Raw genomic sequence first — 26,604 nt, 5'->3', positions numbered from 1 at the left:
GCAGTGGTTCTTCTGTTTCTCTAAATACCAAAGAAAAGAAAATAAGTACTGTTCATTAGTTATGATTTCTGAAAAAGATATGCTCTGCAATTCTAAGGAAATAGACACATATGTTCCAGACACCTATCACAGACTTTTCAAGGTGTTGAAAATTTCATCAAATTGAAACCCAGTTTCAAATATTATTACATCCTGCTCTCACATTGTGGGCCCCAATTTTTGGTTTAAATTATGGTAAATATAGAAATGAGAACAGGAAACTCTGATCTCTCACTAGAATGTGAGCTAGGGCCATTGAAGCTCTCTAAGCCTCAATTTCCTGAAAGCTAAATAAATATGACTGATAATATCTACCTTGCAGTTATAAGAATTAGATATAATGTCCCTGGAAAACAGTAGGAATTTAGTAACTCATTATTAACATAAGTATATTCAATAATAATAGTACAAGAACTTGGTGGCACAGGGGCATCTGTTTGGATTATCTGTATCCTCCTGCTAACTTTGTGTAGTACTCACACACAACTAAACTGGTAAGAAGAAATAACTGATGTTAATAAAGGATACTGAAACACAATTATCATCTGTTCTTAGGACTCGAACCCAAGGCACAATAGAATAAATGCTTTTTATAAATTTTAACCCAAACTGCTTTTAAATTATTTGTGTACAGGAAACTGTACACTAGGCATCCCAGTTCCGGGACCCCACGTAGAGGAGACAAGGCCCCTTGGCTGCTGGGGAGAAAGCTGGGACAGATGGAAGATGCGAAGAAGCCTAGACTCCACTTGTGACGAGTACACGGGTGCTCACTTGCCTGCAGGCAGGACAGAGAGAGCTCTGCACTAGCAGCTGTCCCCTCGCCTTACTCCCCAAGCCAAGCTGGGCAGACATACCAGCTCCACTCAGTCCATGCCATGGCACAGGATGTAGGGCAACCCGGTCCCAGAAAGGGATGATATGGTCGTACATGGATGACCAACAGGCCTGGGCAGTGATCCGTGGGAGGCAGCAGTGACCACGGTCGACACTTACAGAGGCAGCACCACAGATGTAGCCCAAACTTTTGGCAGCAATGTAGGTGCTCAAAAAACTCCTTGCAACCAAAACACTGCAACCCCAGTCCCAGCTGAGACATGCCTTGGCCCTGCCCACTCCACACCACAACTTTGCGCTAGATCTGGAACGCCCACAGAAGGGGAAGGGATGTGATTTTCAGCCTGAACAGGCAACATCTTGGACCTCTGTGAGTGCAAGAGCCTCCCTTTCCTATGTACTTCACTTCTTTGGGGAAAAGTCTCCAGGTCAGGAAGAAGAAAGGGCAGATACTTAAAGTGAGCTCAGCCTGCCTGAGCTAATCTTCAGGGCTTCCACTCCAACAACTGGGGAGAAGACCCCACCCCGGGCAGGGGGACCACAGTGATGGGGCAGGAAGTCCTGGCTCACGCCCTGCACGGGCTCTAGCACCTCCAACACAAGCTACACACCCAGACAAGATGACAGTGGCCAGCACACCCGCAGGAAAGACGGGGCTGGCATCCACACCAGATCCAGCCCTCCCTCCAAAGGCATGAAGCAAAGCAGTCTACACAGGGAGTTCCACCAGAAGAGATAACGGTTTCATCCAAACTCATAGATACAGAGAAAGTGAAGTGAAATGAAAGGCAGAGGAACTACTTCCAGTTGAAAGCAAAAGAAAAACCCTGAAAAAATAAACGATGGAACATAACAAGTCTACCAGACACTCACTTCAAAAAGCTGGTAATAAAAATGCTAACTGAATTAAGAAAGAGTGTCAATGTAAATGTACATCATTTTAATAAGGAACTAGAAACTATAAAGACCACCCAATCAAAAGAGGATAATTCAATGTCTGAGATTAAAAAAAAAAAAAACACTTCAGAAGCAATAAAAAACTGAATAAATGACACAGAGAATGCATACGTAATCTGGAAGGTAGGATAATGGAAATCATCCAATCAGAACAGATAGAAAACAAATTTTAGAAAGCAACATACGAGAACCATAGGATAATATATTTGTGCCAACATACACATAATAGACATTCCAGAAGGCAAAGAGACAAAAAGGAATCAAAAATGGTTTTGAAGAAATTATGGCTGAAAACTTTCTAAACCTGAAGAAGGAAATAGATTTTCAGGTCCTGGAAACACAGAAGATCCCAAACAAATTAACTCAAGGCATATTATAATTAAAGTTGTAAAAGTTAAAAATAGAGAGAGAGTTCTAAAGGCAGCAAAAGAAAAACAAAGAGTCATATATAAGGGATCCCCTGTAAGGCTATCAGTTGATTTCTCTGCAGAAATTTTGCAGGCCAGAAGGGAGTAGCATTATATAGTCAAAGTCCTGAAGTGAAGAAACGTGCAAACTAGGATACTCTACTCAGCAAGTTACTATTTAGAAATAAAGAAGAGGTAAAGAATTTCTCAGACAGGCAAAAACTAAAAGAATTCAGCAATACCAAACCTACCTTAAATGAAATGTTAAAAGGTTTTCTCTAAGGGCAAAAGAAGCAAGAATCTATAGGAAAGGGACAGTCTCAAAAGGAAAGGCACATATACTGTATGGATCGAAGATAACTTATATAAGTCAGTATGTAAATTTTTTAAACACCCAAAGTGAACAAGTAACTATACCTACAAAAAAGGATAAGCATGAGATGTAAAATATGAGATGAAAAAAACAAAATGTAGGAAAGGATGGTAAAAAAAATGAGCTTTAAGAATATGAACTTAAATTATTACCAGTTTAAATCAAGTATATATAATTGGGGATCAACATATATGAATCCCACGGAAATCACAAATCAAAAATGTATAATAGATATGCAAAAACCAAAAAGAAAGGAAGTCAAGCCCACTACAAAAAAATCATCACATCACAATGGGAAAAACAAAAAAGAAAAATGAACAAAGAAATTAAAAAAAAAAACTGGAAAACAAGGAATAAAAGGGCAATAAGGACATTGTTTTTTAGTTGCTAAGTCATATCTGACTTTTTTGGAACCCATAGACTGTAGCCTACCAGACTCCTCTGTCCATGGGACTTCCCAGGCAAGAATACTGGAGTGGGTGACCATTTCCTTCTCCAGGGGATCTTCCGGACCCAGGGATCAAATCTGTGCCTCCTGCTTGGCAGACAGATTCTTTACTACTGTGCCACCAGGGAAGCCATGAGTACACACATACCTATCGGTAATTACTTTAAAAGTCAACGGACTAACTGCTCTGATCAAAAGACACAGGGTGGATAACTAGGTTAAAAAAAAAAAAAAGGAAAGCAAGAATCTTCAAAATGCTGCCTACAAGAGACTCACTTCAGGGTGAAAGACTGAAGGTAAGGTGAGGGGATGGATATTTCATGCAAATGAAAATGACAAGAATGTAGGAAAGCAATACGCATATCAGGCAGAATGCACTTTAAAGCAAAGACCATTTTTTTTTTAAAAAAGAGGGACATTATATAATGATAAAGAAATCACTACAAGGAGGGAATATTACATTCATTAACATATATACACCCAATACAGGATCACATAAATACACAATCGAATACTAAAGGAGAGGGAGAAATTACAGGAAGGAAATGACAAGCCACTCTGGTATTTTTGCCTGGAGAATGCCGTGGTCAGAGGCTACAGTCCATGGGATCGCCAAGAGGAGACACAAGTGAACAACTAACAAGGACAATAATAATAATAGTAGGAGAATTTAACACCCTACTGACATCAACAGACAGATCCTTCAGACTGAAAGTCAATAAGGCAATAGATGTCCTAAATGACACAGCAGAACAGTTGGACTTAATTGATACCTACAGGGCACCACATCCAAACAAGAATATACTTTTTTCAAACGTGCGTGGAACACTCTCCAAGGCAGGCCACACAGCAGGTCACAAAATAAGCCTCAACAAATTTAAGAGCATAAAAATTATATCAAGCATTTTTTCCAACCACAAGACTATGAAACTAGAAATCAGCTACAAAAAAGAAAAATAGGAAAAGAACAAACATGTGGAGACTAAACAACATGCTAACAAAAAACCTCATCAGTCAGTTCAGTCGCTCAGTTGTGTTCGACTCTTTGCAACCCCATGAATCACAGCATGCCAGGCCTCCCTGTCCATCACCAACTCCCGGAGTTCACTCAAACTCATGTCCATCGAGTCAGAGATGCCATCCAGCCGTCTCATCCTCTGTCGTCCCCTTCTTATCCTGCCCCCAATCCCTCCCAGCATCAGAGTCTTTTCCAATGAGTCAACTCTTCGCATGAGGTGGCCAAAGTATTGGAGTTTCAGCCTCAGCATCATTCCTTCCAAAGAAATCCCAGGGCTAATCTCCTTCAGAATGGACTGGTTGGATCTCCTTGCAGTCCAAGGGACTCTCAAGAGTCTTCTCCAACACCACAGTTCAAAAGCATCAATTCTTCGGCGCTCAGCTTTCTTCACAGTCCAACTCTCACATCGATACATGACCACTGGAAAAACCATAGCCTTGACTAGACGGACCTTTGTTGGTAAAGGAATGTCTCTGCTTTTGAATATGCTATCTAGGTTGGTCATAACTTTCCTTCCAAGGAGTAAGCGTCTTTTAATTTCATGGCTGCAGTCACCATCTGCAGCGATTTTGGAGCCCAAAAAAATAAAGTCTGACACTGTTTCCACTGTTTCCCCATCTATTTCCCATGAAGTGATAGGACCAGATGCCATGATCTTCGTTTTCTGAATGTTGAGCTTTAAGCCAACTTTTTCACTCTCCTCTTTCACTTTCATCAAGAGGCTTTTGAGTTCCTCTTCACTTTCTGCCGTAAGGGTGGTGTCATCTGCATATCTGAGGTTATTGATATTTCTCCCTGCAATCTTGATTCCAGCTTGTGCTTCTTCCAGCCCAGCATTTCTCATGATGTACTCTGCATATAAGTTAAATAAGCAGGGTGACAATATACAGCCTTGACATACTCCTTTTCCTGTTTGGAACCAGTCTGTTGTTCCATGTCCAGTTCTAACTGTTGCTTCCTGACCTGCATATAGGTTTCTCAAGAGGCAGATCAGGTGGTCTGGCATTCCCATCTCTTTCAGAATTTTCCACAGTTTATTGTGATCCACACAGTCAAAGGCTTTGGCATAGTCAAAAAAGCAGAAATAGATGTTTTTCTGGAATAAGCATCTGAATGCAGAGTTCCAAAGAATAGCAAGAAGAGATAAGAAAGCCTTCCTCAGCAATCAGTGCAAAGAAATAGAGGAAAACAACAAAATGGGAAAGACTAGAGATCTCTTCAAGAAAATTAGAGATACCAAAGGAACATTTCAAGCAAAGATGGGCTCGATAAAGGACAGAAATGGTATGGACCTAACAGAAGCAGAAGATATTAAGAAGAGGTGGCAAGAATATATAGAAGAACTGTACCAAAAAGATCTTCACGACCAAGATAATCATGATGGTGTGATCACTCACCTAGAGCCAGACATCCTGGAATGTGAAGTCAAGTGGGCCTTAGAAAGCATTACTACAAACAAAGCTAGTGGAGGTGATGAAATTCCAGTTGAGCTATTTCAAATCCTGAAAGATGATGCTGTGAAAGTGCTGCACTCAATCTGCCAGCAAATTTGGAAAACTCAGCAGTGGCCACAGGACTGGAAAAGGTCCGTTTTCATTCCAATCCCAAAGAAAGGCAATGCCAAAGAATGCTCAAACTACCTCACAATTGCACTCATCTCACACGCTAGTAAAGTAATGCTCAAAATTCTCCAAGCCAGGCTTCAGCAATACGTGAACTGTGAACTTCCAGGTGTTCAAGCTGGTTTTAGAAAAGGCAGAGGAACCGGAGATCAAATTGCCAACATCTGCTGGATCATCAAAAAAAACCTAATAAGTCAATGATAAAATCAAAGAGGAAATCAGAAATACCTCATGACAAATGAAAATGAAAATACAACTTTCCAGAATCTGTGGGATGCAGCAAAAGTAGTTCAAAAAGGAAAGTGCATAGTAATGCAGGTCTTCTTCAAGAAAACAAGAAATATCTCAAATAAAACACCTAACCTACCCACTGAAAGAATCAGAAAAAGAGCAAAGTCCAGAGTCAGCAGAAGGAAGGAAATAACAAAGATCAGAGAGGAAATAAATAAAATAGAGATTAAAATAATTGAAAAGATCAGTGAAACCAAGAGCTAGTTTTTGAAAAGATAAAACTGATAAAACTTTATCCAGGTTTACTAAGAAAAAAAAGAAAGAGGACTCAAACAAAATAAAAAATAAAAGAGGAGAAATAGCAACTAACACCACAGAGATACAAAAAAATTGTGATGCCATGATTCTCTACACCAGCAGTACCTAAACTTTTGGTGCCAGGGACTGGTTTTGTGGAAGACAGTTTTTCCACGGACTGGGGGGAAATGGTTTGGGGATGATTGAAGTGCATTAGATTTGTTGTGCATTTTATTTCTCTTATTATTGTATCAGCTCCACCCCAGATCATCAGGCATTAGATCCTGGAGGTCGAGGACCCCTGTTCTATATAAAGAACCCTAAATTCTCTACCCTAAAAGTATTCAAACTAATAAGTGAATTCAGTGAGTTGGCAGTATACAAGATAATGTACAGAAATCTGCTGCACTTCTATACACTAATAATTAAATAACAGAGTTTAAAAATTCCATCTAAAATTGCAAAAAATAAAAAAACCTAGAAATAAACTTAACCAAGAAGGTGAAAGATCTGCACTCTGAAAAATATAAAACACTGATGAAAAAACTGAAGATGATTTCAAACAATGGAAACATATCTCATTCTCTTAGATTGAAAAAATTAACGTTATTAAAATGTCCATACCACCCAGTGCAATCTACAGATTTAATGAAATCCCTATCAAAACACCCAGGGCTTTTTTCACAGAACTAGAATAAACAATGCTAAAATTTATATGAAAGCACATAGGAAACCTTGAGAAAAAGGAACAACCCTGCCTGTCTTCAGACTATACTACACAATCACAGGAATCAAAACAGAATGGCACTGACATAAAAACAGATACATAAATCAATAGAATAACAAGCCCAGAAATAAGCCCATACACGTGCATTTAAGTAATTTACAACCCAGGTGGCAAAAACATACCATGGAGAAAGGATAGTTTCTTCAATAAGTGGTACTGGGGAAATGTATACTCACATGTAAAAAATGAAAATAGGACATTCTCTCAACCATATACCACACAGAAAAAAAACTCAAAATGAATTAAAACCTAAATATAAGACATCGTGAAGTCGTGAAGTCACTCAGTTGTGTCTGACTCCTTGTGACCCCATGGACTATAGCCCACCAGTCTCCTCCATCCATGGAATTTTCTAGGCAAGAGTACTGGAGTGGGTTGCCATTTCCTTCTCCAGGGGATCTTCCCAACCCAGTGATCAAACCCGGGTCTCCCACATTGCAGGCAGATGCTTTACTGTCTGAGCCACCAGGGAATCGCTACAATATAAGACATATTACCACAAAATTCCTAAAAGAGAACATAAGCTAAATACTTCGACATAAATCATAGCATTATTTCCTTGGATCAATCCTCTAAGGCAAAAGCAATAAAAGCAAAAATAAATGAATGAGACATAATTAAACATAAGAGCTTTTGCATAGAAAAGAAAATCATCAACAAAATTAAAAGACAACCTATAGAATGGAAAAAAATTGCAAATGATGTGTTCGATTCCTGGGTCAGGAAGATCCCCTGGAGAAGGGATAGTCTACCCACTCCAGTAATTCTTGGGCTTCCCTGGTGGCTCAGCTGGTGAAGAATCTGCCTGCAGTGTGGGAGACCTGGCTTCGATCCCTGGCTTGGGAAGATCCCCTGGAGATGGGAAAGGCTACCCACTCCAGTATTCTGGCCTGGAGAATTCAGTGGACTGTAGAGTTCGTGGAGTCACAAAGAGTTGGACACGACTGAGCGACTTTCACTCACAAGAGTCTAATATCTAAAATATACAAACAGCTCATATAATTCAGTATTTTAAAATCCAATGAGAGTGTGGCAGGGGCCACCACAGTGTTGTGAAGTGATTGTCCTCCAGTTAGAATAAATAAATAAATAATTTAAAAATCAATGGAAAAATAAGCAGAAGATCTAAATAGATATTTTTCCAAAGAAGGCATAGAGATAGATAATAGGCACATGAAAAGATGCTCAGCATCACTAATTATTAAAGAAATGCAGATCAAAATCACAACCAGGTACCACCTCACATCAAACATCAGAAAGTCTATTAATAACAAATATGAAGAGAATTTGGAAAACAGGAAACCCCTGTACACTATTGGTGGGGCAACCATAGAGAAAACAGTATGGAGGTTCACACACACACAAAAATTAGAACTACCATATTATCCAGCAATTCCATTTCCAGTATATATCTGAAAAAAATGAAAATACTAATTTGAAAAGATACACAAATACTAATATTCAAACTATTATTTACAATAGTTAAGACACAAGTGAAAGCAACTCAAGTGCCTAGCAACAGATGATTGGCTTGAGAACATGTAGTGTGTGCATATATATAATGGAATATGCGTCATAAAAAAGAAGAAATGCTATCATTTGCAGCGACATTAGTGGACCTAGAAATACGCTTAGTGAACTAAGTCAGGGTATCAAACACTATACAACATCACTTACATGTGGAACCTAAAATGTAATACAGATGGATGTTTATTCAAGACAAAAAAGACTCACAGAGAGAACAAGCTTGTGGTCACCAAAGGAGAGAGGAGAGTGGGGAGGGACAGATTAGCTGTATGCAAGGTTCATGGACATGAGAAAACAAGCTTGTGGTCACCAAAGGGGAGAGGAGAGTGGGGAGGGACAGATTAGAGGTATGCAAGGTTCCTGGACATGAGAAAACAAGCTTGTGGTCACCAAAGGGGAGAGGAGAGTGGGGAGGGACAGATTAGAGGTATGCAAGGTTCCTGGACATGAGAAAACAAGCTTGTGGTCACCAAAGGAGAGAGGAGAGTGGGGAGGGACAGATTAGAGGTATGCAAGGTTCCTGGACACAAACTGCTATAGAGTGGTAGTAGTGTTCACACGACTACTGTATATAAAGAAGATAAGCAACAAATACTCACTGTAGAGCACACGGAACTATACCCATTATCTTGTAATAAGCTCTAATGGAATGCAATAATCTGGTAAAATCCTGAATCACTCTGCTGTACACCTGAAACTAACACAATATTTTAAGACAACTCTACTTCCATTATGGAGAAGGAAATGGCAACCCACTCCAAGTAATCTTGCCTGGAGAATTCCATGGACAGAGGAGCCTGGCAGGCTACAGTCCATGGGGTCACAAAGAGTCAGGCATGACTGGGCAATTGTCACTCACTCATACTTCCATTAAAATAATAAGTAAACAAAGTACTTATATTTTTTCCAAAAAAAATAATGATTTTATTTCCTTTGGATATACACCCAGAAATGGAACTGCCACATTACATGGCAGCAATGTTTAAGTTTTTGAGGAACCTCCATACTGGCTTCACCAATTTACATTCCCACCACCAAAGTACTGGCTAGGGCTTCCAATACTACGTTAAATAAAAAAGACGAGAACACGTGTCCTTGTCTTGTTCCTGATCTTAGAGGAAAAGTTTTGAGCTCTTCCATGTTTAGCATGATGTTAGCTGTGAGCTTGTCATACACGGCCTTTAATATGTTTATGTATGTTCTCCTTATACCTAGTTTTCAAGAGTTTTTATCATGAAAGAATAATAAATTTTGTTGAAAGTTTCTTCTACCTCTACACTCAGTATGTTGAGAGTTTTTTTAATACCTCCATTTCATTCCTTAGGTCTAGAGGTCCCTAGCCAGTCTACCTTTTTTTTCCCACTGTTCAGAGTTTCTTTTTTGCTTTATATATGATGTCCAGAAGTTTTCACTGTATTTACTGGGAAGAATAGGGAAATACATGTCAACTTAACCTTCTCTGGAGCGAAGTCCTCCTGTGATGATGTTTGGAAGTGGGGTCTTTAGGAGGTGATCAGGCATGGAGGGTGGAGCCCTCGTGAGTGGGACTGGAACCTCTATGAAAGAGGACCCACAGCAATGTCTCTACCTTCCACCATGTAAGTCACAGAACAACAAAAAACAGCCATCTGTGAACCAGGAAGTGGGCTCTCGCCAGACACAGAAATTGCAGGCACCTTGATCTTGAACGTCTCAGCCTCTGGAACTGTGAAAAACAAGTTTCTGTTGTTTACAAACCACCTAGTTCACAGTATTTTACTATAGCAAACCCAGACAGAAGAGACTAAGCCTCCTGTTTAGCAGTTTTAAAAATACTGTAACATAGCAAACAGCGATATGCAGATTTTCTCATTCATCAGAATCTGAAGATTTCTCATACAGTTGATATTGTTGTGAGTTGTTATGAGCTGACCGTGTCTCTCTAAACATTTTTATATTGTAGTCCTAACCCCCCAATACCTTGGTTGGTGGCTCAAAAGGTAAAGAATCTGCCTGTAATGAAGGAGATCTGGGTTCAATCCCTGAGTCAGGAAGATCCCTTGGAGAAGGAAATGGCACCCCACTCCAGTACTCTTGCCTGGAGAATCCCATGGACGGAGGAGCCCGGTGGGCTACAGTCCATGGGGTCGCAAAGAGTCGGATCCAACTGAGCGACTAATACTAACCCCCAATGCTTCAGAATGTGACTCAGAGATAACGTCTTTGAAGAGGAAAATAAATTAAAATGAGGTCTTTGGGGTGGCCCTAACCCAATACGACTGCTGTCTTTCTAACTACAGGAAATTTGGACACACCACAGGCACAAGAGGAAGATCATGTGAAGACACAGAAGACAGCTGTCTACAAGTCATGGGGAGAGGCTTCAGAGTAAAACAACCGTGCCAGCACCTTCAGACTTCTAGCCTCCAGAGTTTTGCAAACATAAACTTCTGCTATTTAAGCCACCCAGCCTGTGGTACTTTGTTATTGCATCCTTGCCAATTGATGCAGTACCAGAGTATTAAAATTATTTAATTACAGAAAATGTTTTCTACATGATAGAAGATAGTTATCTTTTCTTATCTCTTCCTTTTGATTTAGACTAAAAAATCACAATTGTAATAGCCAGCATATGCTCAAAAAGAGAATTTCTTTTCCTCAAGAGAGATATTCGGAGTAAACAGTTAAAAGTTGAAAATCTGGAACGTCTTCTGCTATTGACTCTGTTTCATAGCTTGCTGATTAAAGACTCCTAAAATCACGAGAGATATACCTGTCTGGAGCAAAGGCAGATGGTGCCAGAAAAGAAAACAGTCTTGAAAAATAAAGCCATGTAAATGTGGAAAATAGCCATATGGAATCATATGATGAGTCAAGTAAAAGAGAGACTGAAAGTTAGATGTACGCTCAGAAGAATAAATGAAAGGAAGAAAGACAAGAAGGACGAAGAGAGTGACGGGAAAGCCAAAAATAAAAGGCACTCAAGAAGGAAGAAAACAGAGGAAAGGAGTAGGCTGGAGAGACTGAGAGAGGAAAAGATTGTGAAATCTTTTTTTTTTTTTTTCTTTATTTAATGTTGCTAATACATGCTGATGGAGCTCTTCCAGAGTGGAAGTGTTCATTTGGCTTGATAACAATTGTTTTGGAGAAAACGGCTAACGTGCAAAAAAATAATGTCACGAGTGTTTATGAAATAACTCCTTTGGTGTGTTCAGTTTTTGCAGTGGTCAGGCAGAGTGATTGGAGAGGCAAGGGAAGTTCTCTAACATGATGACTTTCCCCCAAATGGCAAGGCATAGAAAGCAGAGAGAGGCTTTTCCTCTTAGTAATTGGTTTCAGCAGTATTACACCTTCCAAGCATTTGTCAATACTGTTACCAGTGACTGTTTTAATTCTTGTTACCGGCTAGTAACGATTCACGCTCTCATTCTCCAGAGTATTGCCCTCACCCAAGTGACACCCCCTTGCCTGGACAGAAACTAATAAAGGAAACCTTAACTGTGATACGATGTCTGCTCTAGAGCTCCCCTGCTGCTGCTGCTAAGTCGCTTCAGTCGTGTCCGACTCTGTGGGACCCCATAGACGGCAGCCCACCAGGCTTCCCCGTCCCTGGGGTTCTCCAGGCAAGAACACTGGAGTGGGTTGCCATTTCCTTCTCCAATGCACAAAAATGAAAAGTGAAAGTGAAGTCGCTCAGTCGTGTCCGACTCTTAGCTACCCCATGGACTGTAGCCCACCAGGCTCCTCCATCCATGGGATTTTCCAGGCAAGAGTACTGGAGGGGGGTGCCATTGCCTTCTCCAAGAGCTCCCCTAGGGGAGAATAAAGCCTGCCTCTAGTTGAGACCACAATTTTGCTTAGCTTTTAATTTCCTGCTGTACCCTGCTTCCTTCCTTCCCCTTTATCTTTAGCATGTTCCTGCAATAAATCGCTTACAATTAAGATCCCCAGCCTCAGGCTCTGTTTATGTTCTAGAATGCAGTGTTACAAAGCAGTCTCTAAGGATGAGATTCTGGAGCTGCAAACCTGGTGAATGGCACTGAGGACCCATCACGGGCAATACATGTAGCAGTCACTGTCACTGAATTGCTGTAGTTGTGTGATTGTGAAGACTTTCATTTCTGGCAAGCTGTAAATATGTGTAAGGGCTTACAAAAGCCGGTGCTATGGCTGGGGCATGTGAGAAGTATTAGAGAAAGCAGGCATAAAGATTGGAATGAAATGCTAAGTGTTACTGATTCATGGAAAAGAAAAAAATTAGTCTCAGATTTGTTAACCAACAACTTAAATATGATACTCAGAAGACTTCCTTGACTGCCTTTAAATAGAACTTCATGGTCTTATAGTTGAAACACTGAAGATCAGGTACAGGATTTGATTGTGAAGTGGCAGAACCACAGAGAAAGCTGGGTTCTCCTTCTGCGAATCTTAGATGGCAAAGTCAGTGTTCTGATAGGGAAAGGGGAGAACTGAGATCTGGGATCAGAACTGAGAGGGAGCCTTTGGGGCCTTCCTGGGACAGCTCCCGCCCTCAAATCCTCTGCTTAGGTCCTCTGTGAAGTCCCTTGATAACAGCATCTGATGCATATTTCCTGAGCTATTTTTACAGATGCTAAGGTCTCCTCTCCCCTCACCAAATGGATGATGTTAACTACATAGTCCCCAGCCTGCTGGAGCCTGATAATGTGAACCCCTGTGACACTGCCCGGTTATTTCACCATCAACCAATCAGATGATCACAGGCTCTGGGACTTCGCCCCTTCATCACCTGGCCTTTAAAAGTGCTTTCCTGAGACCCATCGAGGAGCTTGGGCTTTTTGAGCACTAGCTGTCCTGGACTCCTTGCTTGGTCCCTGTAATAACGCTGCACTTTCCTTCACCAAGACCCAGTGTCGGCAGATTGGCTTTATGGCACATGGAGGCTTGGATCCCAGTTTGGTTCAGTAACAGGCTGAGGATCACCAAGTAGAAGAACTTCAGAAGCCTGAATGTCTGCATTCCTCTGAGCCCTCTGGGCTTGCAGAATTGATCGACTTTCTCTTACTGACAGACAGATCCAACCTTCACTTCCCTGCTTGAAGGGTCTGTGGAGACTTCATATGAGGCCAAAGCCTGGCAAGATCACATTGCCTTCCTCAGCATCTGCTTCCATCTCCCTGGCTATGGACACACGATCAGGGTCAAATCTGCACAACAAGACTGGAGAAGTGCTCGGCCTGCTAAGGGAGGAGAGAGAGTGTATGCTAAAGTTGCTATAAGACTTTGCTGATGTATCCCAGCAGGAATCAAGAAAATGAGGGTCAGATCAAGCCAGATGGAATATGAAACTCCAAATGGGTGTTTTTCATTATAGGGATATCCTTCCGTAAGACGTTAACATCTTGGTCAAGGCTGTGGGTGAGGGTTCCAATATGCTACTGGGATAGTCCTGGAACTTCAGAAAAAAGAATGGCCCTCATCAGGCAAAGATGTCAGATCCATCATATCAAGTTAGTGGGAGAAGGAGTCAAAGGCTTGGAGAAGTGGGTACGCAGGGATGGGTTCACAGTGTGAGACTGGAAGACCCTCCATGTGACCATGTGCAGAAACTTCTGATCTTAAACTCAGAATTTACCCTCAAATTCCCTTGGATCTACCTGTCCCCCTGGTGGCAGGAGGAAGATGGCACTGGGAGAAGAGGGATGATTTACATTGCTTACCCGCGTGAGGAGCAGGGGTCTCATCCCAGCATCTGCTTCTGGTTCTCAAAGGCCTCCATGGAGGCAGAGCTTCTCTAGCTTAGCCTTTAGGCTTTCAGACTATTGCCTCTATTTTACAGTTTAACACCATTGATCCACAATTAACTGAAAAAGGCTTTTAAATACTCCTCTATCTGTGTGAGATCAAATTTTCTTTATGTAATTCAGCTGGACAGTATATTGTATATGACTGAATGCAAAGTAGGTAAGAGAATTCATTGATCAAGCCAAACTAAAGATATTGGCAAAAATATAAATATAAATATATATATATATATAGACACACATACTGTTTCTACTATTTGTTTAGAAAAATATAACTTCTTTTCATGAGTCTGCAAGGTTAACATGTGACAAGTTTACTGTTATTGGTAGTTTAAAATAAAGGAATACATGAATGTTTTCAATTGTCTCACTTTTGACTTCCCTGTGGCTCAGGTGGTAAAAGCATCTACCTACAATGCTGGAGACCTGGGTTCGATCCCTGGGTTGGGAAGGTCCCCTGGAGAAGGACATGGCAACCCACTCCAGTATTCTTGCCTGGAAAATCCCATGGACAGAGGAGCCTGGTAGGCTACAGTCCATGGGGTCACAAGAGTCGGACATGACTGAGCGACCTTACTTTCACTTTGGCTTATAATACAGTAAATATGTAGCTGCTTTGCAAGTCTGGTATTAAATGAGATCGTGCAAGGACACTGGAGGCTTCACAGGTGGTGTTAGTGGTACAGAACCCACCTGTCAATGGAGGAGACACAAGAGCCATGGATTTGACCTCTGGGTCTGGACAATCCCCTGGAAGAGGGCATGGCAACCCAATCCAGATTCTTGCCTGGAGAATCTCATGGACAGAGGAGCCTGGTGGGCTACAGTCCCTAGGGTCCCAAAGAGTTGGACACGACTAAAACAACTTAGCATACACATGGACAGTGCATGGTATGTATATACACGGAAATAATAACAGACTATCTTCATTATTTTGTCCACATAATAAATCCTTTGAGTGCCACTCAAAAATGACAGACGGCATTACTATTTTTACAGACCCTTCCTGGCACATGGTGGGCACTCAAATGGTATCAATGTCTGTTCTCATCCTTTCTCAACTCTCTTTACACAAGGACTATTCATTCATGACATAACCAAGTGAGCTAAATAAGTAAAATAAGAAAACACATTTTAAAAGCAAAACAATATATGGTAAAGGAACACAGATGTAAGCTACATTAACAAAAGCTCTTTGGAATCCTCCATAATCTCCAAGAGTGTAAAGAGTCCTTGAGATTAAAAGGCTTGAGAACTGCTAATCTAAAGGATAGTAATCAGAGTTCTACCTCTTCCATAAAAAACTGAACCAAACAGAAGCTTGAGCAGAGCATCCTAAACTCTTAAAATGATTGGCATACACCAATTTGGTCAGCACCATCCTGACAAGACAGCTCCTGCCATGAACTCCTTGTTCTGTGGCCTCCCAGCTTCTTTGGGTCTTGCCTGTTCTCAAGCCCAAATCATCAGACTAAAATCCTGTATCTTTCCAATAAACTGATTTTGCTTAAATTTATAGGGTTTAATTTCTCTTGACTGTAATCCAATCATGCTAACAGAAAGCATCTAACAATACTCCTTTATTAGGTCTGAGTCTGAAATTGTTCCCTCACGGTGCAAACTCTGTTCTGTCAATGAGTTCCTGCCTATGGAGGCAAGCATCTCTGACATCAGAGGACCCACAACAACAAATGAGGAATTTAGCTGAAAGTGTGGGAAATCCAAGTCTCTTCTCCGTGGGCTGTTTTAAACAGTAAGCCCACAGACACCACCTCCTTCTTTGATTACATGTTGACAAACCAGTCATTAAAGATCTACCTAGCCCTTTATCACAGAGTCAGAGTGATTGTTATGTTTTATCTTCAAAGTGTGGTACACACATCTGTGGAATAGTCTACAAAATAAATATGGGTATTCCTGGAAATGTTACCAGCTGCATTTTGTAAAGTACAGCAATTAAATCTTTTTCCTTAGGTCCCCAGGGGGATACATATTTAAAAATCCTGGCTCCACACCTCACACCATTCAATGCAATCATGGCTCCCAGAATAAACATGAATGTTTAGCATGTGTACAGAAGGAATTTGAAGGCAGCATATTTATTGAACACATTTTCTATAAGGTCTTCTTTTAAACTACAGTAAACAATTCATGTTGCAAATGAATGTTTTTGCATGTTTGACTTCCCTCAAAGACAAATTTTACATTTTTCCTTTCTGTCAAGGTTATCTAATTTTTTTTTATCTTTCTTGGAAGAATATGTTCCCTGGGAGGACCTATACACTATCTTTTGTAAATGCAATAATCAAGCTCTAGTTTAGGTAAGAGATTTATGAAACCCATGGACCTATGTATGGTCTGAGAGTCAACAGACTTAATATCTAGAATTAGAAAAGATACAGCCCTGCCCTACACCTCCATCCTCAGACCGTATCTGGAGAGATGACATTTATTCTTGGGTCTCACATATATAGAAAATATATGAAGTAAAGAAAATTGACCAGGTTGATAAATCAGATAAAAATCAGATACTTTACAAAGAAATTAAGAATAATTAGCCTAGAGAAATAAGGGTCATGGCAATAGTTGCCTTCAGCTCCTTCACTGAAAGAGGTAGTAGATCCCACCAATTTATCACCAATTTGTGAAGGCTAAAGGCTTTCAGAGATGCTTTCATTCTATAACTGTTCTTGTTTGTTATTTAAATAGCTCCCGTGTCTGAATCTGAAACAAATTTTGAGTTAATGCAAATAACTATGCATCCTACATCATAAAAATAATTTTGGGCTTCAAGTCAATCAGTTAATAAAAATGAAGTAGCTCTAAGTATGTGTCCTATTTGTAATTGTATAAAAACATAGAAATGCTTTCCTAGGCATTTAGGAATACTAAGAAATGTACACAGAATGAAATGAATCACATTTTAAGATGATAGTACTAGAAATTTAAAAGTGGACACAGCAAATGAAGTTGTCTTCTAAACATGAAATCAAGGCCTCAAATAGGTTTTAGGGAAGAGAAAAAGATTTTATTTTTAGCAACTTTTGTTAATAGTGTAGTTTAGATTTAACAGAGAAGGAAAAAATAAAAAGAATAAATGAGTGGGATAGGCAGGTTATAATTTATGAAGATGTGAAAAGGGAAAGTCTCCACACTAAAAAAAGGCACCATCTCAGGGCAGATGCCGCCACCAGTTGCATGTAATAGAGTAAGTACGGATGTATCTCTACACATGGACATCACCAGATGGTTAACACTGAAATCAGATTGATTATATCCTTTGCATCCAAAGATGGAGAAGCTCTACACAGTCAACAAAAATAAGACCAGGAGTTGACAGTGGCTCAGATCATGAACTCCTTATTGCCAAATTCAGACTTAAATTGAAGAAAGTAGGGAAAAACACTATACCATTCAGGTATGACCTAAATCAAATCCCTTACGATTAGACAGTGGAAGTGAGAAATAGATTCAAGGGATTAGATCTGATAGAGTGCCTGAAAAACTGTGGATGGAGGTTTGTGACATTGTACAGGAGGCAGTGATCAAGACGGTCCCCAAGAAAAAGAAATGCAAAAAGGTAAGATGGTTGTCTGAGGAGGCCTTACAAATAGCTGAGAAAAGAAGAGACACAAAAGGCAAAGGAGAAAAGGAAAGATATACCCACTTGAATGCAAAAATTATACCCATTTGAATGCAGAGTTTCAAAGAATAGCAAGGAGAGATAAGAAAGCCTTCCTCAGTGTTCAGTGCAAAGAAATAGAGGAAAACAATAGAATGGAAAAGACTAAAGCTCTCTTCAAGAAAATTAGAGATACCAAGGGAACATTTCTTGCAAAGATGGGTTCAATAAAGGACAGAAATGGTATGGACCTAACAGAAGGAGAAGATATTAAGAAGAGGTGGCAAGAATACACAGAAGGACTATAAAAAAAAAAAAAAGACCTTCATGACCCAGATAACCACGATGGTGTGATCACTCACCTAGAGCCAGATATCCTAGAATGCAAAGTCAAGTAAGGCTTAGAAAGCATCACTACCAACAAAGCTAGTGGAGGTGATGACATTCCAGTTGAGCTATTTCAAATCCTAAAAGATGATGCTGTGAAAATGCTGCACTCAATATGCCAGCGAATTTGGAAAACTCAGCTGTGGCCACAGGACTAGAAACGGTCAGTTTTCATTTCAATTTCAAAGAAGGGCAATGCCAAAGAATGTTCAAACTACCGCCCAGTTGCACTCATCTCACATGCTAGTAAAGTAATGCTCAAAATTCTCCAAGTGAGGCTTTAACAGTATGTGAACCGTGAATTTCCAGATGTTCAAGATGGATTTAAAAAAGGCAGAGAAACCAGAGATCAAATTGCCAACATCCATTGGGTCTTTGAAAAGCAAGAGAGTTCTAGAAAAACATTTATTTCTGCTTTATTGACTATGCCAAAGCCTTTGACTGTGTGGATCACAACAAACTGTGGAAAATTCTTAGAGATGGGAATACCAGACCACCTGACCTGCCTCTTGAGAACTCTGTATACAGATCAAGAAGCAACCATTAGAACTGGACATGGGAAAACAGACTGGTTTCAAATTGGGAAAGGAGTACATCAAGGCTGTATATTGTCACCCTGCTTATTTAACTTATATGCAGAGTGCATCATGAGAAACACTGGGCTGGATGAAGCCCAAGATAGAATATAAGGGAGCAATATCAATATGATCAGATACACAGATGACACCACCCTTGTGGCAGAAAGCAAAGAAGAACTAAAGAGCCTTTTGATGAAAGTGAAAGAGGAGAGTGAAAAAGCTGGCTTAAAACTCAACATTCAAAAAACTAAGATCATGGCATCTGGTCCCATCACTTCATGGCAAATGGATGGGGAAACAATAGAAACAGTGACAGACTTTATTTTTGGGGGCTCCAAAATCACTGCAGATGGTGACTGCAGCCATGAAATTAAAAGACTCCTTGTCTTTTAACTAAAATTAAAAGAAATTTGCTCCCTGGAAGAAAAGCTATGACCAAACCAGACAGCATATGAAAAAGCAGAGACATTATTTTGCAAAGATAAGTCCGTCTAGTCAAAGCTATGGTTTTTCCAGTAGTCATGTATGGATGTGAGAGCTGGACTATAAAGAAAGCTGAGTGCTGAAGAATTGATGCTTTCGAACTGTGGTGTTGGAGAAGACTCTTGAGAGTCCCTTGGACTGCAAGGAGATCAAATTAGTCAAATCTTAATGGAAATCAGTCCTGAATATTCATTGGAAGGACTGATGCTGAAGCTGAAGGTCTAATACCCTGGCCACCTGGTGCGAAGAGCTGACTCATTTGAAAAGACCCTGATGCTAGGAAAGATTGAGGGCAGGAGGAGAAGCGGACAACAGAGGATGAGATGGTTGGATGGCATCACCGACTTGATGGACATGGGTTTGGGTGAACTCCGGGAGCTGGTGATGGACAGGGAGGCCTGGCATACTGTGGTCTGTGGGGTTGCCAAGAGTCGAATACGACTGAGCGACTGAACTGAACTGAGAGCAAGCATGCCAGCTGGCTGCTGCAGCTCCACTAAACTGTACCTTCTTAAGAAGCAGCCATGTGAATAAAGGCACTTGATTTTCATTTTAACAAAAAAGTTGTCTTTAAGTATAAATTTCGCTCAGTTTTAAAAATATACCTGTTACCATATGCTAGACACTACATATCTAGGAATATGTAGACACATGATCTCATTCTTAAAAAAGAAAAAGTGTATAGAACTTTCACACTGATGGTTTTACAAGGGTGTATCTCTTTTTTTATAAATACAAGAAACATTTATTAAACTCATAGCATGCTAAAACATTACTAAGAAATGGTCTACAAATATACAAATGGCTCTCAAGGAAACAGGGAGCCCTATGTTGTTAATAATTTCTCTTTTTAAAATTTATTTATTTTAATTGGAGGATAATTAAAATATTGTGATGGCTTTTGCCATATATCAGTATGAATCAGCCATAGGTATACATGTTTCCCCTCCAGAAGGATGTATCTTTATGTAGAATTTGGAGAATCTGTTTCCAGACACTTCAGAGAAGAAAGTATTCAACAGTAATTTTAAATATTAAATGATTTTTCTTTCAAACTCAATGGAAAGAAACTGAAAGCACACTCAAGTTAATTATAATAGAAATTTCTATAGAGAAAGACAGATTTTTGAAATGTATCTGTGAAGGCTTGATCATTGGGATCAAAGCCAAGCAGAATTTAAGGGTTTCTTGGGAATAGGAAAAGAACAGTTGTTTTTTTTAAAATTCTTTCTATAAAAATTCAGATTTTTTTAATGTATCTTCCCATAAAGATATAGGAAACAGTAGATGATTTACTGGAAAAAAATGAGCTAAAATTAAGTTGTTAGCTGAGACTCATTTTCAAGAGTTGTTTTATTTTTTGAAAGATATTAGTCCAAAAATCAACATTTAAGAAGCAGATTAATTAAGCAGCATCCCTCTTTTGGAACAGGGGCTGTAAGGCTAAGCATTCTGCAAAACTAAGTGGAATAAATTGTTTATGAGAGTCCCCATGGAGCCAGTATAAGTATCAATAGGTTTCATCAGACAGATCTCAAGGCAGAAAAATGTCAATGATAAAAATCACTAGTAATATTTTCGTCTATTGCCATTCATCGTTGGAAAAGATTGACATCAAAAGGCATAATTTCAGGCCTGTGAAGTAGTGGAAATGAAGAGGGAATTTGGAAACTTGGCCAAAATAATTCCCCTTCAAAGTCTGCCAGGAGAAACATAAATCTCTGCTCTTACACTCTACTTGAATTTAGCAATCTGAGAATCCTCCTGCACTAACCTGTGCCTTTTGGAAGAAAGAAAGCAGACAGACACTTCTGACATACAATTTGAGAAAAGCAAGTGCTCTCCTCTACCCCAAAGTATCTCCACAGCTCGTGTGAGATGCTGCACCCCATAATTAGATGTGCATTCTTTCTGAGTCTTGAAGGGCTTTTGTGTTTGGTTGTCTTATGCAATTGAAAAATATTCTTGGGAAGAGTAAATCTATCAGTTAACACTTATTAACACTCTAGAGAGAATTAGTTACTAAATAAGGGAGTGAGAGATCCGAAGCAACACGAAAGAAGAAAAGCATGAAGCAGGGTACACCTGCAACAGATTCCAAACACTTCTCAGTCATCCCCAGGCTTTGTAAATGTATGTGCATAATACCATTAGTAACAATAAATAGTGCTCATTGAATATATTCTATGTGGCAGCGTGCCAGCCCCCTCCCATGGATAGCAGATTTGAAATGAACAGTCAAAAACTCTCAGATGCTCCAAATATGACTTCGTTCACTTCTCTAAGAGTTGAATATGAATCAGTATGTAAGTACCCATGTCCACTAATTGAGGAAAAATATAAATTTGCCCACCAAAGTAATTCCAGACACTTTCAACTGAAAAGAAGTAAACTCAGAACTTAATCTCGGTGCAAAATTTCAGCCTCTTGATCTCCTCTTCTCCTTGGTAAAGATGGGATGTAAAGACGGGCCCAGCCCAATGCCGTCAGTGATGCTCACAGGCCTCCACTGTGAGAAGACAGTTTCTCTAGTCCGGTCTTCAGCCTTTCAGGTTATTGTCTCTATTAGAGATGTTAACTTTCCATTTGGAAATTTAAAGATAAGCAGTTTTACTGACTTTTTAATTCTAGGCTGAAAACTCCAACTCCATATTGACTAATAATGAAAGCCCAGGACAAGAAATAAAACCTCAGGAAACACTAAGAATGAAGAAATTCTCTGTCAGTGCTGCACAAGGACGCTTCATTACACATGCATTATCGTCCTGAAGCTTGTTCGAAGGGTTACTGAGCAGAAAGTCTATGATTTTCCTCAGATGCAACCAAGTGCAGAGCCTGGCCAGCTGCTCACACCTATTTACACTGTCATTCAGAGGAACAAGACCACAATCCACAATGAACTCCTCAAATTGTTACAGCATTAACTTCAATGATCTCACAAAGGTCTAGGACCAGAAAATCAAAGAAAGAAGGGGGAAGATATGCTCTCGTGTGTTACTCTTAAAGAGAGACTCTAGGGAGAAATACCAATAACCTCAGATATGCAGATGACACCACCCTTATGGCAGAAAGTGAAGAGGAACTCAAAAGCCTCTTGATGAAAGTGAAAGAGGAGAGTGAAAAAGCTGGCTTAAAACTCAACATTCAGAAAACTAAGATCATGGGATCTGGTCCCATCACTTCATGGCAAATAGATGGGGAAAAAATGGAAACAATGACAGACTTTATTTTCTCAGGCTTCAAAATCACTGTGGATGGTGACTGCAGTCATGAATTAAAAGACATTCGCTCCTTGAAAGAAAAGCTATGACCAACCTAGACAGCATATTAAAAAGCAGAGACATCACTTTGCTGACAAACATCTGTATAATCAAAGCTATGGTTTTTCCAGTAGTCATGTACAGATGTGAGAGTTGGACCATAAAGAAGGCTGAGAACTGAAGAATTGATGCTTTTCAACTGTGATGTTGGAGAAGACCTTTGAAAGTCCCTCAGACAACAAGGAGATCAAACCAGTCAATCTTAAGGGAGATCAACCCTGAATATCCACTGGAAGGACTGAAACTGAAGCTTCAACACTTTGGCCACCTGATGCAAAGAGCTGACTGACTGGAAAAGACCCTGATGCTGAGAGAGATTGAGGGCAGGGGGAGAAGGGGACGACAGAGGATGAGATGGTTGGATGGCATCACCGGCTCAATGGACATGAGTTTGAGCAAACTCCAGGAGATAGTGAAGGATAAGGAAGCCTGGCATGCTGCAGTCCATGGGGTCTCAAAGAATCAGACACAACTTAGCAACTGAACAACAACAAAGGAAGATGCTGAAACATACCTTCCTTTGGAGCTGAGGTGCTCTTCAGAGATTGTATCCACTTGGGGAGACAAATCTCTAGGTGTCTCTTATTTCCCTGCACTTCTGAGTGGAGCCACGGATGGCCTTTGTTCTGGATGGTGTTTTCAAGAATGTGTGTAGAGCAAACAGCCTTGGAGGATACTGGTGTCTCCCACTCGAGAATACAGATTTATTTATTGGCAAAATAAAATCATGTCTTCCTCCAGAGCAAAAATTGGGGAGGTTTGATTGTGGTGCATTAAAAAAAGATTCCGGTTTCTTAAGCTTGTGGTTTTAATTGCATGTGCAGCATCTTCCCCAGGCCGCTCCACTTCACTTCTGACTTTGGGAAAAAGAGGAACCTCATGCTGCTTTTGGTGCTGTGATTGATACAGTCCTTTGTGTCTGATCTGGGTATCCTTTGACAGCAGCCATGAAACTGGCTGGTGAACTTGTGGGCTTACAAGTAGGATGACACCCCAGCAGCTTCACAGCTTCTGAAACTCAAAAAATCCTGTTCGTGCCTTAATGCAGCACTTTCTACAGTTGACCCCTGAATAACTTGGGGGATTAATCTGTGTATAACTTGTAGTCAGCCCTATGTGTCAGCAATTCCCCTGCATCTGTAGATGCAACTGGACATGGACCTTGCAGTACTGCAGTACTGATATCTACAATTGAAAAATATCCACGTGAGAGTGTGTCTGCACAGTTCAAACCCATGTAGTTCAACTGTAGAATGCTGTCCTGTTTTATCCTATTAGTATCTACCATAGGTTAAGAACTGTTGGAGAACAGCGAATCAGACAGCTTAGGCTAAGTTGTGGTGTGGTAATGAACAATCTCAACTATCAGTTTCTTTAAACACTGCTGCTGCTGCTGCTAAGTCACTTCAGTCATGTCCGACTCTGTGCAACCCCAGAGACAGCAGCCCACAAGGCTCCCCTTTCCCTGGGATTCTCCAGGCAAGAACACCAGAGTGGGTTGCCATGTCCTTCTCCAATGCATGAAAGTGAAAAGTGAAAGTGAAGTCACTCAGTCGTGTCCGACCCTCAGCAACCCCATGGACTGCAGCCAACAGGCTCCTCCGTCCATAGGATCTTCCAGGCAAGAGTACTGGAGTGGGGTGCCATTGCTTTCTCTGTGCCCTTATCTAGGACACACCAATTTGTAGCAGGGGAAAAGAGCAAGAGTGGAGCCATAGGATGACTCTTGGTGGTTCTGTTCTGAATTGCTGTAAGTCGCTGCTACTCACATTTTCTTAGCTAAAGCAGATCACCTGTCAAGGCAGACCCAGTAAAGAGGGGCAGCAAGTATTTTGACATTAATACAGTCTACAGTAAAGTGAATCATGTCTTACTGTTCCTTGAATCCACACCACCCAAGACAATACTTTGCACAAAGTACTAGGTTAAACAAAATTTAGCTAAAGTCTTAATGATAATCTTCAGTTCAGTTCAGTTCAGTTGCTCAGTCGTTTCCAACTCTTTGCAACCCCATGAATCGCAGCACGCCAGGCCTCCCTGTCCATCACCAACTCCCGGAATTCACTCAAACTGAAGTCCATCAAGTCAGTGATGCCATCCAGCCATCTTATCCTCTGTCGTCCCCTTTTCCTCCTGCCCCCAATCCCTCCCAGTATCAGAGTCTTTTCCAATGAGTCAACTCTTTGCATTAGGTGGCCAAAGTACTGGAGTTTCAGCTTCAGCATCATTCCTTCCAAAGAACACTCAGGACTGATCTCCTTTAGAATGGACCTTAGGACGGGCTAAAATGTTTGCCATAAGACCAGCTAATATTGTGATTTGCACTTTGTTTTCCATTTCCCTAGTTGTTTCCCAGAGGTTTATATAGACATCTCTGTGGAACCCCGTGTGTTTCTTAGTTAAGACTATTAATGTCTTAGAATTCCAAGCTCAGAAAAATTTATTGAACCCGTACTTTGGGTCAGGCATTGTTTTCGAATTTGAATAGATGGTAATATGAAGAAAATAAAGTTCTTGTTCTTACCGAGCTAAAAATCTATCAGGAGACTTTTCATAAACAAACAAACATGCCATTTTGTGACAAGTTCTATAAAGAAAAATAACAAATAATATTTGTGAACCCGTTTTTATGAACACTTATGAACCCACAGCAAGAGTACAAAGGGAGGCTTACCTATATGGTCTTTGTCCAAATTAGTAGTGAAATCTTTATTTAGCAAAGAATATGAAGTTGCACAGATTTCATGACATACATGTATGTTGTGAATTAGATGAAAATAATCTTCCTGCTTGCTTTTATTATTTTAATCACTAATTAAATCTTCATTAAATAAAGAATATGCAATGTGTTTTCATGAATTTTACGTGGGTTGTTCTCGACTCTCATTGTTTCTGGTTTTCAAAAATTTAAGCAGTCTGCTTTTTTAGGAGATTTTCTGTTTAATTTTTATTTTCAGGTTTTCTTATTTGGGGGTCTCTGTCTTGTAATTTCAATCTGCTTTCAACTTGTCCTCATTCTCAATGATCTAAAGAATAATACATATACACATACATACATGTGTATGTATGTGTATATATAATAAAATTGTATTCAACGAGGTCATAATTTGAATATGTAGTTATCCAAAAATAAAATGAATATAAAGATTAAAATTTTGATTCGTGTTTTCAGAAGTGTTCTACTGTTTCTAAAATGCTTAGAGTTATCTATTAAAATTAAGCAGCAAAATTCAATTCGTGACTAAAGAACATAAAAAATTTTAATTATATAAATAAAACAAACATTTGAATTTCATTTTCAAATTTTTAATTAAATCTTATTACATTTTTGTCAAAGAAGGAAAGCTATTTGTAATTTTATATTTTGGGCCTGATTGCCTATTATGCCTATTATGTGCCTATTATGCCTATTAGGCATAAAATGTAAAATGTAAAGAATTGATATTGTTTCATATGTTGTGTTGAGATCTACTTACATACAAATTTAGAAGTAAATATAAATTTTTAAAAAATGTTCCTCAGGGCCCACTTGCAATTATTGTTCCTCAGGTCCCAAACAATTTTTCTGAAGCATGAATCAAAACAGAAAAAATACGCAGGGCATACTGTGAAACATTACTTCATTACACAAGAATTTTTGGTATTCATGCTTTCTGAAAGGGTTTGAGAAGTTAATTATCAGTTGTGTTTTTTTTTTCTTTCAAATTTTACTGTAATCATGTACTTTAATACCTATGTATCTGCTTAAATTTTTAAAATTTATTTATTTTTTACTTGAAGGATAATTGCTTTACAGAATTTTATTGTTTTTTGTCTTTTTCTCTTAGATTCTTCCACTCCTTTTTGAAGTGCTGTCATTCTCAGCTGTTGGCAATAGCATAATCCACAAATATTCACAGCATTTTGAAG

The sequence above is a fragment of the Bos indicus x Bos taurus genome, chromosome 14, assembly GCF_003369695.1.
Source record: "Bos indicus x Bos taurus breed Angus x Brahman F1 hybrid chromosome 14, Bos_hybrid_MaternalHap_v2.0, whole genome shotgun sequence".
Lineage (NCBI taxonomy): Eukaryota > Metazoa > Chordata > Mammalia > Artiodactyla > Bovidae > Bos > Bos indicus x Bos taurus.
Note: the sequence above shows the minus strand (reverse complement) of the source record.